Source organism: Euleptes europaea, chromosome 18 (genome assembly GCF_029931775.1).
Source record: "Euleptes europaea isolate rEulEur1 chromosome 18, rEulEur1.hap1, whole genome shotgun sequence".
NCBI classification, from domain to species: Eukaryota; Metazoa; Chordata; class Lepidosauria; order Squamata; family Sphaerodactylidae; genus Euleptes; species Euleptes europaea.
In genome coordinates, this window is record NC_079329.1 from 33,611,983 (window position 1) to 33,628,779 (window position 16,797).

General features: G+C 44.6%; 1 protein-coding gene and 1 non-coding gene across 2 annotated transcripts in view; one reads left to right on the plus strand and one right to left on the minus strand.

The window, feature by feature from the left end:
- The first annotated feature begins 5,546 nt into the window (after window positions 1-5,546).
- ACLY (ATP citrate lyase) overlaps window positions 5,547-16,797 on the plus strand; it is an 85,801-nt gene continuing 74,550 nt past the window's right edge. The window contains exon 1 of the mRNA XM_056863195.1: window positions 5,547-5,565. The gene's annotated coding sequence lies outside the window, so the exon portion shown is untranslated. The remainder of the gene's footprint in view (window positions 5,566-16,797) is intronic.
- On the minus strand, window positions 6,417-6,488 carry TRNAA-AGC (transfer RNA alanine (anticodon AGC)). Its single transcript has one exon. It is a non-coding gene; the product is annotated as a tRNA-Ala (tRNA).

The window sequence follows — 16,797 nt, forward strand, 5'->3', positions numbered from 1 at the left end:
AGTCTTTTTTATTTCTCAACTCTTTAAAAAGCTGTTTATGGAGCCACCCTGGCCTCTTTAGGCTCCTCCCATTTTTCCTTCTCATAAGAATGGTTTGGGATTGTGCCTTCAGTATCTGATTATTAAGAAATGCCCACCCTTCTTGAACTCCCTTCTCCTTAAGTATTTCTGACCGTAGGATTCTACCTAGCATAAGTTTAAGTTTGTTAAAATTTGCTCCTCCTCCTCCTCCTCCTCCTCCTCCTCCTCTTCTTCTTCTTCTTCTTCTTCTTCAATAATAAGCATCTCCCTTGCTTTTGTGCTGACCTGGATGGCCCAGGCTAGCCTGATTTTATCAGAACTCAGAAGCTAAGTGGATTCCAGGGTCGCTATGCAGAGGAAATAAATGGCAAACCACTTCTGTAAGTCTCTTGCCATACATCAGCTGTGACTTGATGGCACTTTACACACACACACCCTTGCTTTTGGAAAGCTCTGGGCACTTGGCTCCCCATCCCACACACCTAACTCTATACTGGTTTTGGCCCTGGTCTTCCAGTGACCGTGCTTAGTGTCCTTCCATTTGAATACAGAACCAAACAGAAACCGCCTCTAATTTCAACATCGACTCCCTTGTTTCCAAGCAGATATAATCGTATAGTGAAAATGGCATATTAGCTGCCAAGTATTTTATTACATGAAGTCTCAGCAGTCTGAGTGGTGTAGTGGTTAAGAGCGGTGGTTTGGAGCAGTGGATTTTGATCTGGAGAACTGGGTTTGATTCCCCACTCCTCCATATGAGCGGCAGAAGCTAATCTGGGGGACTGGATTTGTTTCCCCACTCCTACACACGAAGCCAGCTGGGTGACCTTGGGCAAGTTACAGCTCTGTTAGAGCTCTCTCAGCCCCACCTACCCCCCAGGGTGTCTGTTGTGGGGAGGGGAAGGGGAGGTGATTGTAAGCCGGTTTGATGCTCCCTTCAGTGGCAGAGAAAGTCGGCATATAAAAACTAACTCTTCTTCTTCTCCAGGTGAAGCCTGGAGTTCTTCTGGAATTGCGAGTGTTCTCCAGACTATAGAGATCAATCCCTTGGAGAAAATGGCAGCTTCCAAGAGTGGACTGTATGTCATCACATCCTGGGCTGATTTACCATTTATAAATGCACACAATAATCTTTATAAGCATGTATTAGTGCTGTAGAGTATTGAAGGTCTTTTATGCATGGCTGTTTCACTCACTGTCACCCCCCCCTCCAATGAATTTGGGTCTTTGTGTTGATTATGCATGCCGTTTCCCACTGTCAGAGGTCACCTCACTCTCCCCCTGCCTTTCACTCTCCCCTGTGCATTTTGCCTACATTTTCAGGTACCTAGACTCATAGAATCATAGAGTTGGAAGGGGCCATACAGGTCATCTAGTCCAACCCCCTGCTTAATGCAGGATCATTATCAAGGTCAGCCTTGTCTACTGTGACTGGCAGCGATTTTCCAGGGTCTCAGGTAGAGGTCTTTTCATTTTAACTGTAGATGCTAGTGACTGAAACAGATCTTCTGCATTCAAAGTAGATGCTGTTGTCACTGAGCAACAGCCCCTCCCTTTTGTCAGAAATGGCAGAGCTCAGGCTGTGGGGACAGCGGTTTGCATAAGTCACCAAGAGACAGTCAAGTTATGGCTGTGGTGAGATTTGACATGGGGATTTAACCGTTGACGCTCTTAGCCATGGGTTCCCAATGCCAGAAAACACACTGTTGGACACCATGTGGGGATCACTGCTTGTAGCTATTTCAGCAATTCTCATTTTCCATTTTACAAATGAGAAACTGAGGGTAAAGTGAACATTATTCAAATCACCATTTTGTCAGCCTTGGTATCCCAACTGTAATTTGGGGATAATTAGATTTGGCTTCCCTTTGGCTTCCCTTGCAGGTTATGGTATTAATTACAGCAGATAGTTTGTGTGCAGTGATTTATACCCTGAAAACCGGGTTGGTCTCTAAGGTGTTACTGGACTTGCTTTGCTTTAATATGCTAAAGCACTATATAAATTAATGGAACTCTCAGTAGCACATGATGCTTTACAGAGCAATGCAAGCAAATCAAAGAAAATATCAGGAAGCTTTTATCCAACTGTTAATGCAAATAGGGGGATATTATGTGAGGATTACTATGTGCAATGCGCCTGTAGTCCGTGTCAGAAAACCAGGCTATGTAGTACAAAATCTGTTAAGCTAGAAAAAAGTTACAATGTTATGATTTCCAGTGTAATTCTAAAAGGAGTTACTCCAGTCTAAGCAGTTTGAAATTAATGGCTTTAGACTGGTGTAATTCTTTTTAGGATTGCACTGTTATGGCTCCAAAGAGAAACATTTTAGTCACTGATTGCTAATGGTGACAAAGAAGGGAAACTGAGCAATGAGACCAGTGTCCCCAGGAAATCTTGGGACTTTTGTTTTTCCAGTGTATACAGTTATGAGTCTTGACATGTCTAATGCTCTCTCTTGGCCAGAGATCCATTCCTCTGGAGACAATGGCTGCTTTGGAAGGTGGACTTTATGGCATTATACCCCACTGAGGTCCGTCCCTTCCTCAAACCCTCTCCTCCTCAGGCCCTGGTATCCGGAGATCAACTTTAACTCGAAGGACTGGTTTGAAACATGCTTAATTCTTCTCAGTTTACGGTGGCCCTAAACTGAAAACACATGATACAGCAACCAAATCTGACGTTTCTATTGGGAACCCGACATATGTTATTTCCTAGTGTAATGCCCAGATATAAGGGCTGGTTTAGAACACTATGTATTCATACGCACACACATGGAAGCTTTGGGAACGTTGGCATCCACAACTATAAGAGGCCAACAGATTACATTGCTCGCCTGGTACGGCCTTTCACCAGTAGAGAAAACAGTGTCTTTGAATTACCTTCATCCTTAGGAATGTGATTTCTACTTCCAAGATCACAAGACCTACTTCCAAGACAACTTGCTCAGAGACGCCTTCGGGCAATATCTATAGGCTATGCTAATTAGAGTGGAGTAGACACCTAATGTAGCCCTGACCTGGATGGCCCAGGCTAGCCTGATCTCGTCAGATCTCAGAAGCTAAGCAGGGTCAGCCCTGGTTAGTATTTGGATGGGAGACCACCAAGGAAGACCAGGGTTGCTGTGCAGAGGAAGGCACTGGCAAACCACCTCTGTTAGTCTCTTGCCATGAAAACCCCATAAGGGGTCGCCATAGGTCGGCTGCAACTTGAAGGCACTTTACACACACACAGACACCTAATGTGCATTGGTGCTTTTGTGTATCAATCTGCTTGTCAGCAGCCATGGGCCTGCCCCATGCGAATGCATAAATGATACTAAGCTTCCTTTGTTTCTCTGGTGAGTAACTCTGCATCTTATTTGTGGGTTAGTTGCACCCCAGGTCTGTGTTTAGCTAAATAAAGAACTGTTGCTTTTAACCTCCTCCTAGTTGTCTTTATTGGACTCTATAAGACAACCAGGCACTTCACTAGTCGGACGAAAGGATATAAATGTAATAAATCCCTTAAAAAAATTTTTTTTTAAGATGAAACACTGAAAACATTAACGGAAATTCAGGAAGATTACCCACAGATATCTTGGATGACACATCATCAATTAATATCGAGATTCAAGGAGGACTGTACACTTAGAGGTAAAATCAGAAAAGAGAAGGAATTTGAACAACTAATGAGTAAACCACTACAACATCTTTTAGGAAAGTTCTATAAACTTTTAATATCGTTTGATACAGAGGAAGAACAAGTTAAAGTATGCCAAATCAAATGGATGGAAAACCTAAATGAAACGATAACGATAGAAGAATGGGAACAGATTTTCCGGGAAAACTCCAAGTTCACTTTATCCCAAAGTATTCAGGAAAATTGCCTAAAAATGCTGCACAGATGGTACATAACGCCCAGCGATATTCAGAATATGAACAGCAAAGCTTCGGGACTCTGTTGGAAGTGTCATAAATTCAGAGGCACCTTTTTCCACTGTTGGTGGACATGTGAAGTCGTACAGAAATATTGGAAAAAAATCCATAAGAACCTCGAAGGCATTGTAAGAGCATAAAATACGATACCAAACTTTTTCTTCTGAATAAAGCACCACATACCATGAATCAGGATCAACAGATTGTATTAAGATATCTTGCAACTGCGGCAAGAGTAGCGCTGGCATCACTTTGGAAAACAAATAAGATCCCAACACTTCAAGCATGGTTAGACAAGTCCTTAGAATACAGTACTATGGCACAATTAACAGAATACATGAAAGACAATACACAAGAACAGAATCATGAGCGATGGAGACCTTTTAATGAATTTATTAAAAACACCAAACAAAAGATTTAATCAAATCAAATTATTTTTTGGTTATAAAATATATGGAAAACGGTATTATAAAGAGGGGTAGAGATTGTTAGATATCAACAAAATGATATGTAAATTAATATTATTTTCCCTTTCCCAATTTCCCCCTTGTATATTTACTTATTACTGAAAGAAAAAGAAAAAAAGAAAAATAAAAAAAAATGTTTGTTTTAGAGGGGTAGAGATTGTTAGATATCAACAAAATGATATGTGAATTAATATTATTTTCCCTTTCCCAATTCCCCCCCTGTATATTTACTTATTACTGAAAGGAAAAAAAAAAGAATAATAAAAAAAATTGTTTGTTTTAGAGGGGTAGAGATTGTTAGATATCAACAAAATGATATGTGAATTAATATTATTTTCCCTTTCCCAATTTCCCCCCTGTATATTTATTTATTACTGGGGGAAAAAAAAGAATAATAATTTAAAAATTGTTTTAGAGGGGTAGAGATTGTTAGATATCAACAAAATGATATGTGAATTAATATTATTTTCCCTTTCCCAATTTCCCTCCTGTATATTTACTTATTACTGGGGGGAAAAAAGAAAAAAGAATAATAAAAAAAAATGTTTGTTTTAGAGGGGTAGAGATTGTTAGATACCAACAAAATGATATGTGAATTAATATTATTTTCCCTTTCCCAATTTCCCCCCTGTATATTTACGTATTACTGAAAAAAAAATACAAAAAGAATAATAAAAAAATATATATATATTTTGTTTTACAATGAAAAGTTATTTTCTGGTAGAGTATGAGCTCACACCCTACCAGAAATTTTTTTTGTTAGTCTTTAAGGTGCTGCTGGACTCTTGCCCTTTTCGACTACTGCAGACAGACTAACACGGCGACCCACTGCGAGTGAAAAGTTAAGAGAGCCCGTGGGTGAAAGGAAGAAAAAACTACAACTCCCAGAAGCCTTTGAAACCCTCCCTCCACCCTCCCAATCACGCACCGCTCTACCCACGGAAGGCGAGCCAATGGGCGACGTCCGGCGCCGCTCAGGCAAGCGGCACGTGGGGGCCAGGCTGCCCTATGGCGCGGCGGGGAGTGCGTGAAGCCATATGAGATGAGGCAAGGGGGGAGGGGGGAAGGGACAGCCGGAGAGGAAGCCGACCGGAAAAGAGGCTGGGAGGAAAGCGTTGCAGCCTCGGCAGAAGCAGCAAGCGAAGGCGCCCCGTGCAGCCAGGTGAGAGTGGGAGACGGGGCTTTGAACACGTGAAGCTGCCTTATGCTGAACCAGACAGACCCTTGTTCCCTCGAAGTCAGTATTGTTGGCTCAGACCGGCAGCAGCTCTCCAGGGTCTCAGGCAGGGGTCTTTCCCATCACTTACTTGCCTGGTCCCTTTAACTGGAGATGCCGGGGGTTGAACCGGGGACCTTCTGCATGCCGAGCAGAGGCTCTACCACTGAGCCACGGCCCCTCTCCATGGCTCTCCAGCGTCTCAGGTAGAGGTCTTTCACATCACCGACCTGCCTAGTCCCTTTAACTCACTGGTTCCTAACCAGGGGTCCATGGACCCCCAGGGGTCCGCGAGAACTAAATTAAGGCCTGCGAAACAAAGTTATAAACCCATAATAAATTAATATTTTCAATTAAAAGTTCTCTATTATTATATATATATATATTCAAATATAATTCTAAGTTTAATGTTTAACTAACAGTTATGATTAAAGTTTATTTTCAAATTCCCTGAATTTTTATTTTGAACCTTGGGGTCCCTGCACCGAACAAAAAAGTCCTAGTGGTCCCTGGTCAAAAAATGGTTGGGAACCACTGCTTTAACTGGAGATGCCGGGGGTTGAACCTGGGACCTTCTGCATGCCGAGCAGGTGCTCTACCACTGAGCCACAGCCCCTCCCCATGGCTCTCCAGGGTGTCACATCAACTACTTGCCTAGTCCCTTTAACTGGAGATGCCGGGGGTTGAACCTGGGACCTTCTGCATGCCGAGCAGATGCTCTACCACTGAGCCACAGCCCCTCTCCAGGGTCTCAGGTAGAGGTCTTTCACATCACCGACCTGCCTAGTCCCTTTAACTGGAGATGCCAGGGGTTGAACCTGGGACCTTCTGCATGCTGAGCAGATGCTCTACCACTGAGCCACAGCCCCTCCCAAGCTTTGCTCGGGATACTTCCCACTCTGCTCCCCGTGGGATGGAAAAAAGACTGCCCCCCCTTTGGGCTGTCAATACTTTCAGAGCATCAGTCTTCAAACATGAGCAGGGATGGTTGGGGGGGTTCCCTTATTTTCTTGGACCAACGTTGATGGAAGAGTGTAGGCTCCTCGGGAGCAGAGACTGTTCTATTAGGTTTGACTCTGCTTAACCTGTATTGAGCATCAAATGGCCCTTGTGGCTGGGGCTAAGCTCCTCGGTCTGAAAGGGCTACAGGTGTGCTGGGTGATAAAGGGAGCATGGGGGGGGGCTTTTCTCCCAGCCCTTTGTAGGCTCTTCAGGTGAGAAAGTGGTAATGGGGCTTGGGGGAGAGCATGTACATATGAGGGGGATGTACTTTAAAGTGTTATTTTGGGTAGAGAGAATGTTTGTCTTCCTTGTTCATAAATGTTAGAAATTGGGAGCATTCAATGAGACTGATTGGTGGGAAGTTCAGGATGGAGGAAAAGTAATCTCCTATCACGTAATTAACTTGTCGAATACCTGGACTAGAGAGGATGACTAGAGCTTTAGTGTGCTTTTAAAGTTTGGGAGGATAGATTGCTCAATGGTTATTAACCATGGGATCAAAAATATACCCTCCCTGTTCAGAGGCAGCCTACGTCAGAGTGTCGTATGCCAGGATAAGGGCAGGGCTGTTGCCTTCATGACCTGATTGTGGGCTTTGGGACGGCGCTTGGCTGACCACTGTTGGGGACGAGATGCTGAGCTAGGCCTTCTGGCTTGGTATGGGAGCCAGCAGGGTTGTTCCTGCTTAGTTACAGCATGACACCTGAAATTTATCAGATGATTGAAAAAGAGGGTTTGTGGTGTGATGCAACAGAGTGGATCCTCCTCTGGTCTTTCCGTATGCGGGCCTGTTGCAGCTGCTGTTAACTTTCTCCTGCCTCTTGGCGGGCATGCCTACCATGCCGTTGACATTAGCATGGAGTTGAAAGTGTGCAGTGGTAAGGGAGCTGCTTCAAGAAGAGAAGGCTTGACAGACGAGTACTGAAATTCAGAACCTAATTCTCCTCCTCGATGAGAGAACCAATATTTTGCCGACCTAAAAAGGGGCCTTGTGCCCTGTACTGTCTGATGGGCAAATAGCTTTCCAAAGATGACTTGATACTGTGGTAATTTTTTAATGGGAGATGCTGGATGTTGAACTTGGGATCTTATATATGCAAAATATGTGCTTCTCTGCTGAGTTGTATATGCCACGAAAATCTATGGATTTTTCTTTCTCCCAGATACTGACTTTTCCCTTAATTTCTTTACTTGAGCTATACTGGATAACTTGTTTAAATTTTGTAACAAGGCAAAAAGGCTTATAAATGACCCTGAGTCAGAAAGTTGGAAGACCTAACTGAACCTTTGCCTGGAAGACTCAAGCAGTCAATGTGCCAAAAAGTGAGTTCTTGAGGAAGAGGCTCTAGGGACTCCTCAGTAAAATGTTAGAATCCTCTGGTTTAGAACCTGGAATTATACCACCATGTGCCTAGTGAATTTGTGTGCCAAACATATACTCAGTGAAGTATGTCAGGCAAGGGTATAAACATTACTGGAATTTTCCTTTAGTCTGAATTGGTTATAACTTTGATTTCCCATCGTTATATGTTGATATGCAAATCTGAAAAAAGAATCAGAAAACTGCTACTCTACCAAAGAGAAATAGAAAACAAGTTCCTAAGCCAGATGTTAAACACGAAGAAAACTGGACTGAATAGAGAAGAAATGTTGAAATTCTGGTCCTGAGGAATATTCCAGAATATATAAGCAAGGGACGGGGTGGGTGGGATGTCTGACTTCTCACCTCTATCCTGTCTAATTATGCCATATATCAAAGCAATCATCTCTTGGGGCAGGAAGAAACCATAAGGTCATCAAGACATATTCTGCATCACCCCACCCCAAAACACAGTTCAACCCTCAGGCTTCATTTTTGGTATGCAGTTTTGCCATTATGTTGGCAAAAATTTTGAGATGGGCTGGATTATTTACAGTGCTGTTCTGTGCTGAGTTACTTCTGTCTAAGACCGCTGAAATCAATGCACTTACAGTGGAACGCTCTACAAGATTAAACACTCCGGTTCTTGCACCACAGTCATTGCTGGGGTTGTACCAATTTTCAAAGCTTCAGGTTCCCACAGTGATGCTAAAGGCTTATTTTTCACCCATACCTTGGCTTTAAAAAAAATGCAGTGTGATCAAAAACATTGCAGCTGACATCAGATAAAGAAAAGGCAAAGGATGAGTTCTCATTTTCTCTCTCGTTTCATGGTCGCTACGCAAATACAACAAATTTAGCTGTGTAAATCCCTTCTTTCTTTCAAATAACTGATCCCCCCTCATCTTCAGCAGAAGGTGGTTTGCACACATAGGCAGGCATAACTTGTATTCTGAAAATCCAGAAATTATAGACCCAGCCTAGCTTGTTTTAATTGTAGTCCTAATTCAAAATAAATTAATTAGACCAGTGGTCTCATCCTGTTTGCTATGCCTCTGACAGTCTGAATGAGTTCTGGCTGAAAGTAGCCAGCATGGTGTAGTGGTTAAGAGTGATGGTGTCTAATCTGGAGAGTTGGGTTGGATTCCCCATTCCTCCACATGAAGCCAGCTGGGTGTCTTGGGCTAGTCACAGCTCTCTTCGAGCTCTCTCAGCCCCACCTACCTCACAGGGTGCCTGTGGTGGGGAGAGAAAGGGAAGGAGATTGTAAATTGGTTTGATTCTTCTTAAAAGGTAGAGAAAATCAGCATATACAGACCAGCTCTTCTTCTATCCATCAAACAAAGCAAGAGTTCAGCTTATCCATGAGTACAATAGTGCAAAGTAACATCTGCGACCTGTTTGCCGTTAAGAATTTAAGGGGCGAGTGTGCGTGTGATGGGTTCACATTTGATATATTTTCAACACACTTCTGTAATCCAGCGCTTGCAGCCATTTTAGCAAAATATCTGCATTTTAGAGTGTTTTTCTAGTCTTCCAGTCACAGTGTCTTTTAATGCTTTTCTTTCATTGTCCAGGTCAATGGTGTGGGTGGCAGAGGAGAGACAGGAATAGGTCGATCCTTTCTTTGGCTTTTAGTGGAACTTGTGATGTAGATGTATTCTTGATGCTATGGCACCGTGTGTCTACGCATCTCTAATCCCATAGCCAGGAAATAGAGTATAGGAAATCGAGTATAGGTGGCAAAGCCCTCCTAAATTTTAAGTCTGGTGCTTTCATAGAATCATAGAGCTGGAAAGGACTACCAGGGTCATCTATTCCAACCCTCCGCAGAATGCAGAAAATTCACAACTACCTAGTGACCCCTACTCCAAGCCCCCCCCCCCCAAAAAAAACCCAACCGTCTAGGATCCCTGGCCAATCTGGCCTGGAGGAAAATTGCTTTCTAAGAAGAGTTGGTTTTTATATGCTGACTTTCTCTACCACTTAAGGAAGAATTGAACCGGCTTACAATCACCTTCCCTTCCCCTCCCCACAATAGACACCCTGTGAGGTAGGTGGGGCTGAGCAAGTGTGACTAGCCCAAGGTCACCCAGCTGGCTTCATCTGTATGAGCGGGGAAATAAATCCAGTTCACCAGATTAGCGTCCGCCGCTCATGTGGAGAAGTGGGGGAACAAACCCGGTTCTCCAGATCAGAGTCCTCTGCTCCAAACCACCGCTCTTAACCACTCACCGCGCTAGCAGTTGGCACTACCCTGGGCATGCAAGAAAGGGCCACAAGAGCCAAACACTGACACAAACCTTCCTGCCCTCCCTCTCATCATCTGCCTAAGGTCACAGAATCAGCATTGCTGACAGATGGCCATCTAGCCTCTGCTTAAAACCTCCAGGGAAGGAGATCCACCGCCTCCTGAGGAAGCCTGTTCCACTGGGGAACCGCTCTAGCTGTCAGAAAGTTTTTCCTAGTGTTTAGCTGAAAACCTTTTTGAGGTGACCTTCAGCAGCTTTGTATTCAGCAGGACAGGTACAGAAACCTCTTCATGATATGTAGATAATTCACAGTGGGTAGCCGTGTTAGTCTGTTTGCAGTAGTCAAAAAGGGCAAGAGTCCAGTAGCACCTTAAAGACTAACAAAAATATTTTCTGGTAGGGTATGAGCTTTCGTGAGCCACAGCTCACTTCTTCAGATACCTGAAGAAGTATCTGAAGAAGTGAGCTGTGGCTCACGAAACTCATACCCTACCAGAAAATATTTTTGTTAGTCTTTAAGGTGCTACTGGACTCTTGCCCTTTTTGACTATGATATGTAGAGTTTGAGGTTGTGTGTATGTGCTTCTTGTAGGCTAACTTTGTTTGTCAGCGATGGTCTAGGTGTTTTTCAGATGTATTCTTTTATGCCCCACTCATCTCCCCTGGGGGACCCAGAGGGGTTTACAGCAAAAAAAACCCCCATTTTATCCTCGCAATAATCCTGTGAGGGAGGTTAGGTTAAGAGTATGCAAGCAACCCAAGGTCTGGCACTTTAAACCAGGGGTCCTCAACCTTTTTTGAGCCTGTGGGCACAACTGGAGTTCGAACACAGCCTGGTGGGCTCAGCAACAAAATGGCTGCCGCAAAATGGCTGCCGCAGGAGGCGGGGCCAGCCCCAGAATGATCGCCGCGGCTTAGCTTCAGTAACATAGTGACCGTTCTGACATAGTTACATAATGACAGCTGCTGCCATAGCAACATTTTTAAAAATGTGCAAAGCCAATCCAAATCTTTGCTGGGCAAAAGCCCTACTTGGCCCCGCCTACTTCTTGGAAACCCGGGTACCATGTTGGGGACTCCCCCATTCTAACCACTGCACCACTCTTCTTGGGTTGGCTGAAGGATGGTATCAAATTAAAGGTTTGAATAAAGGGCTGGTTAAATAAGATGCTAGAATTGACAGAAATGGCAAAACGTACGGCTTTGATAAATCAGACTGATAATGTACAATTTTGGGGGGAATGGGAGGTGTGGAGACTTTACGGTGAAAAGCAGTTTTTAATGGGACCATTCAAAGGATATTCTTTGATTTAATCCCTTATATAATGTTGAATTATGATTATATTAAGATACTGAATAAAAAAATTATTAAATAAAAAAAATTAAGGGTTTGAACACAGGATCGAGCAGTCCTGAATAACTGTAGGTGTCTTAATTCAAATGTAACCTCAATTTAAGATTTATTTTGAGTTAAAACTTAACTGTTTATCCCAAGGATTAAAAAAGAATGAATTAAAACAAAATAATTCCTTGAATTAAAACAAAATAATTCCTTGTGTTCAATTGCATTTCAAGATACTATGGTTGTTCTGAAGAAGCAGGATGGGTGATACATATTTTATTGGACCAACCAGTTTTTTAAAGACATTGCAAATTTGAGTGTTGTAGATTTCTTCATAGGGCCAAATAGGCGTTGATCTTAATAGGGCTTGGTGTTCAGTCTGTGTTTCTTGGACCTCTGCCATTTCTCAAAAGGCCGTCAGGGATTCTGCAATGTTTGGCTGAAGGCTGTACGTGAGCATTATTTGTATAGCGACGTCTGTTCTTGAACAGTTCACTTTATGCTGTGACGTAGGTTTATTTTTTTTAAAGGCACTATTTTAAAATGTACAAATGCTCAGCTCTGTCAACTTAATCTGTTGCGATTTAGTCTCCTGTTCCTTCTGCCATCTTGCTTCTGTAGGTAATCTGTTACGTTCTCTCTGGGTCCAGATTTTAACGTTCTGGTTTTGAATTTCCAAGGATGGCATCAAAGCACCAAACAAAATCTGGTTTTTGCTGGGAAAGGGGAGGGGGCTCTAACTGCCGGAGTGGCTCACCCAGTGCTTTCTTGACCAAAGTGGTAGATCTTTTCTGCAGTCTATACCTTTCCCATCATAAATGATCGTGTCAGATTCCCCAACGCTCCTTTTTGTTTCATAGTCTTTGTTGTGTATGCATTTAGTAGGGTAGTAAGCAAGGGGAGACTTAGGAGCTTGAGTTCCGCATGAAGGATCCTAAACCCTGCTCGCCCTATTGGCTAAGCAAACGGATCCTATTGGCCCTAAGCCAGCATGTCCCATTGGTCACCGAGAGGGTATTCCCCCCTATCACGGATCAGGGGGGGAGTGGCCGCAGGCGGCCAGGGGGGCATATAAGCAGGGCACGTTCAGTGTGTAAGTTAGTTCTGTGCTGAAATCAACTAAAGCTGTGTTGTTGAACTCCGTCTCGGATCTCGTGAATCCTTCCCACGCGGACTTAACAGTCTTCATGTCGCCAGTGATGTATCCTGCAAACAAAGTCATGGCGGAGAGTGATTTACAAGCTACTTAAAATGTATTTAACTATCTTTGCTTTTCTGCATTGTCGGATTTCTATCTGGCTGACCTGGTTCGGGGATGCTTTCCTAACTGAAATCAGGTCTGATTGCTCAGAGTCTGATTTTTCTGCTCGGTGATCCCCAACGTGGGTACCTGCCAATGTGCTTCCTGGTGCCCATTTGCTCCTTCCTCGAAGCAAATGACCCATCTGCCTCGTTGGGGCAGGAGGTGCTTTCAAAGAGCCCAGGAGGCATCACCTTTGTGTTTGCAAGAAGGACCTATTCAGAAACTGCTGCCTCCGTTATAGGAGGATCCGTCGCTTAGACCAGGGGTCCCCAACTTTTTTTGAGCCTGCGGGCACCTCTGGAATTCTGGCACAGCCACAAAATGGCTGCCTCTGGAGGCGGAACCAGCCACCAAATGATTGCCATTTCTTTACTTCAGTTAACGCAATGTGGTGCTGTGGTGGCAGCTGCTGCCAGAGGAACATCAGCAGAGCCAAACAAATCTCCAGTAGCCATTCAGAAGCCTTGCTGGGCAAAAGCCATACCTGGCCCCACCCACTTCCTAAAAACACTTGGCAGCTGCCAGAAAAGGTGTTGGCAGGTGCCAGGGCACCTATGGGTACCATGTTGGGGCCCCCGGCTTAGAACCTCCCAGCATTTTGTGATTGGCCTCTGCCCTGTAGCAGCCATTTTGTGGTGGTGCGCACTACTTTTTCTCAGCATTTCAAAAATGTCCACAGGGTCAACCAAGTTGGAGACCCCTGGTTTAGCTGACATTTTTGGCGAATGCCCATAGGGTATTAACCGAATGCGTGCCCAGGGGTGTCAAGCATGCGGCCCGCCGGCTGGATGCGGCCTCCAGAGGGCTTCCCTCCGGCCCGCGAAGCAGCCAGCAACCACTCCCCCTACCCCTTTCTGGGCTTCCTGGGGCTGCTCTGGCCTGCGAGCCCAGCCAGCCACCTTCTGCCGTCCCTTCCGGCCTTCCCTCCCTGCTGGGAGGCAGTGCAATCTTCATTCCCTCCCCTCCCCAGCCAAGCCCCACGTGGAACTTGCCTGGGGTGGGGGTGGAACTGAAGATTGTGCTGTCTCCTGGCCGGGAGGCAGCGCGATCTTCATTCCCTCAACACCCGAGTCCCATGTGGAGCTTGACTGGGGGGTGGGGGAACTGACGTTCTTCACTCCTTCCCTGCTCCAGCCCAGAGGGATCTTATTTGTGCGTGTGTGTGAGTGTGTGAAGTGCCGTGAAGTCGCTTCCAACTCATGGCGAGCCTATGAATCAATGTCCTCCCAAACGTCCTATCCTTAACAGCCTTGCTCAGGTCTTGCAAATTGAGGGCCGTGGCTTCCTTTTGATGGAGTCAATCCATCTCTTGTGGGGTCTTCCTCTTTTCCTGCTGCCTTCAACTTTTCCTAGCGTTATTGTCTTTTCCAGTGACTCTTGTCTTCTCATAATGTGTCCAAAGTACGACAGCCTCAGTTTAGTAATTTTAGCTTCTAGGGTCAGTTCCAGCTTGATTTGATCTATAACCCACTTATTTGTTTTTTTGACAGTCCATGGAATCCGTAACACTCTCCTCCAATACCCTAAATATGTATTTCCCTACATTGCACTGCTCAAATTATGCAGCAAGATGAGCAGCTTCCTGCTCAACGAGTGTAAACCTCAGCAGCTGGAGCTCTAGGGCAACCTCTGAGAGTCAGGACTAAGTGAGCAAGATGCTGGTCTCCTATCCTCAAGCCTCAGCAATCTTACTCTGCTGCTCTATAGGCGGGAAGAACTTCCCGAATGTTAATTCTCCATGCAATTCCTAAAAAAAAACCAAGGGGATGTACTAAAAGGAATGACAGGATTGCCCATTGAAAACGATGGGAGACGCTTGCAGGCCCACTGGAGATAATGGGATCCAGGAATGCCAGTTGACTTACATGGGCTCCATTGAAATACATTACAGCACAAAAAAATTGCAAAGAAAATGCGGAATGGATTTTCCATTATAGTCTCTGGGCCCAAATACACTACTCTGGGACTGGAATGACAGGTCGCAGAGTGGAATGACAACCTCTGGGTAGCAGAAGTGTTCTGGGACTGGAATGACAGCCCGCAAGTGGAATGGCAGCACCTAGGAGTAGCAGAAGTGTATGGGAATGGAATGACAGGTTGCAGAGTGGAATGACAGCCCCTGGGTGTAACAGAAGTGTTCTGGGACTGGAATGACAGTCCCAGAATGCTTCTGCTACTCCCAGGGACTGTCATTCCACTCTGCGACATGTCATTCCAGTCCCAGAGCACAAATTCTGTTCCCAGTCCAGATTAAATTTAATGCTAGGGACCAGAGATATAAACTGTACAGAAGACACAGGCAAAGCCAATTAATGATATTTTTTTTTTTACTTAAAATACAAACACGCTTAAAACAATCCCAAAAATAACATCATTAATTGACTTTGCCTGTGTCTTCTATGACGTTTGTATCTCTGGTACCTGGCATTGCATTTTATGGCATTTATTGATTTGGTACATATGGCCCGGCCCAACCTATTGACATTTATGTCATATGCGGCCCTCATAACAAATGAGTTCGACACCCCTGCTCTAGCCTTTAATTTGTGGTCTCTCCAATTGGAAGGAACAAGGGGTTGAGAAGGGACCATCTGCTTGAGACTTCCGTAAGCCAATGCCAGTTGCTGAAAACAATGTTGAGCTAAATGGACTGATCTTGTTCCTAAATGTGTCCTTCACAGCAGGATTAGTAGTAGGGATTAAACTGAGCTGGCAATGTGGACGGTACAGGTACTTCACTGCTGAAGTAAAATTATCTGGTTTGACAGGGTAGGTGCAAAGGTACCCACTCAGAGGGTTTTCAGCTGTTGCCACCAAGTAGACAAATGAAGTTAGTGGATTGTGCTTGGGGAGGGTACAGTTCCAGGAGGAAGTGGCGTCACTTCCAGAGGATGCTCTAGGAATCCCCCCATCCCTGTGGTAAGGACCATAGAAACTAGTCGAAATTCCTAGAGTGTCATAATCAATGCCATTTCTTCCCTCCTCCCATTTTTTCCCTCTTCCTCCTCAAATTATCGAGGGCAGGGGATTGCCTGCTGCCAGCAAGCAGATGGCAAGCTTGGTAGTAGGTAATGCCACAGATGTGTCTTGCTTTGCAGGTTGTACATTTGCAATGGATTTGACCTAGCTCATGGCACCTGCTTCTTTTGTAATGACAGACCCCACCCACTTGCACCAACACCACCCCATACACAAAAGCACCTCTTATACCAGTCTTGCAAATAACAACACTTTTTTTTTTACTAGGCTGACTGCCTAAATATCCTTATGTTGGTCATTTGTATCCTAAAAGAAAATAACTGTTGTAATCATTCCTTGCCTGGTTACTAGGAAGCAGTATTTACTCTCCACAGAAGAGTACTTTCCCCCCTTATCCTTCCTTATACCTGGCTGTTATTTTTCTATGTTGTTCCTAAATGGTATAGTGTGTGGCTCTTCAGGTTTGTTCATTTTGGGGGGAAGGGGGACAATGTTAGACTCTGATTTAACTTCAGGAGAGAGGGTTCAGTACCTGTAATTAGGCAACATTTTAACGTAACAAAGATTTTTGCAAGTTAGGATCCTGCTGCTGGGTTTGTAGAGAGCCACTGTGGTATAGTGGTTAAGGTGTTGGACTAGGATCTGGGAGACCCAGGTTTGAATCCCCCACTCTGCCGTGGAAGCTTGCTGAGTGATCTTTGTCCAGTCACAGACTCTCAGCCTAACCTACCTCGCAGGGTTGTTGTGAGGATAAAAAGGAGGAGAAGAGAACTATACAAATCCCTTTAAGTCCCCATGGGGGATAAAGCCAGAGCATAAACGACGTCAATAAATAGTGGAGTGAACAGGATGGAGGAAGGGTGGCTGTCACTCCGCCTTGACTGGTTTGGCTGCAGTTTGTTTGCCCACAGCAACGTGGTTTGTTTGCCTGAGGCAACTT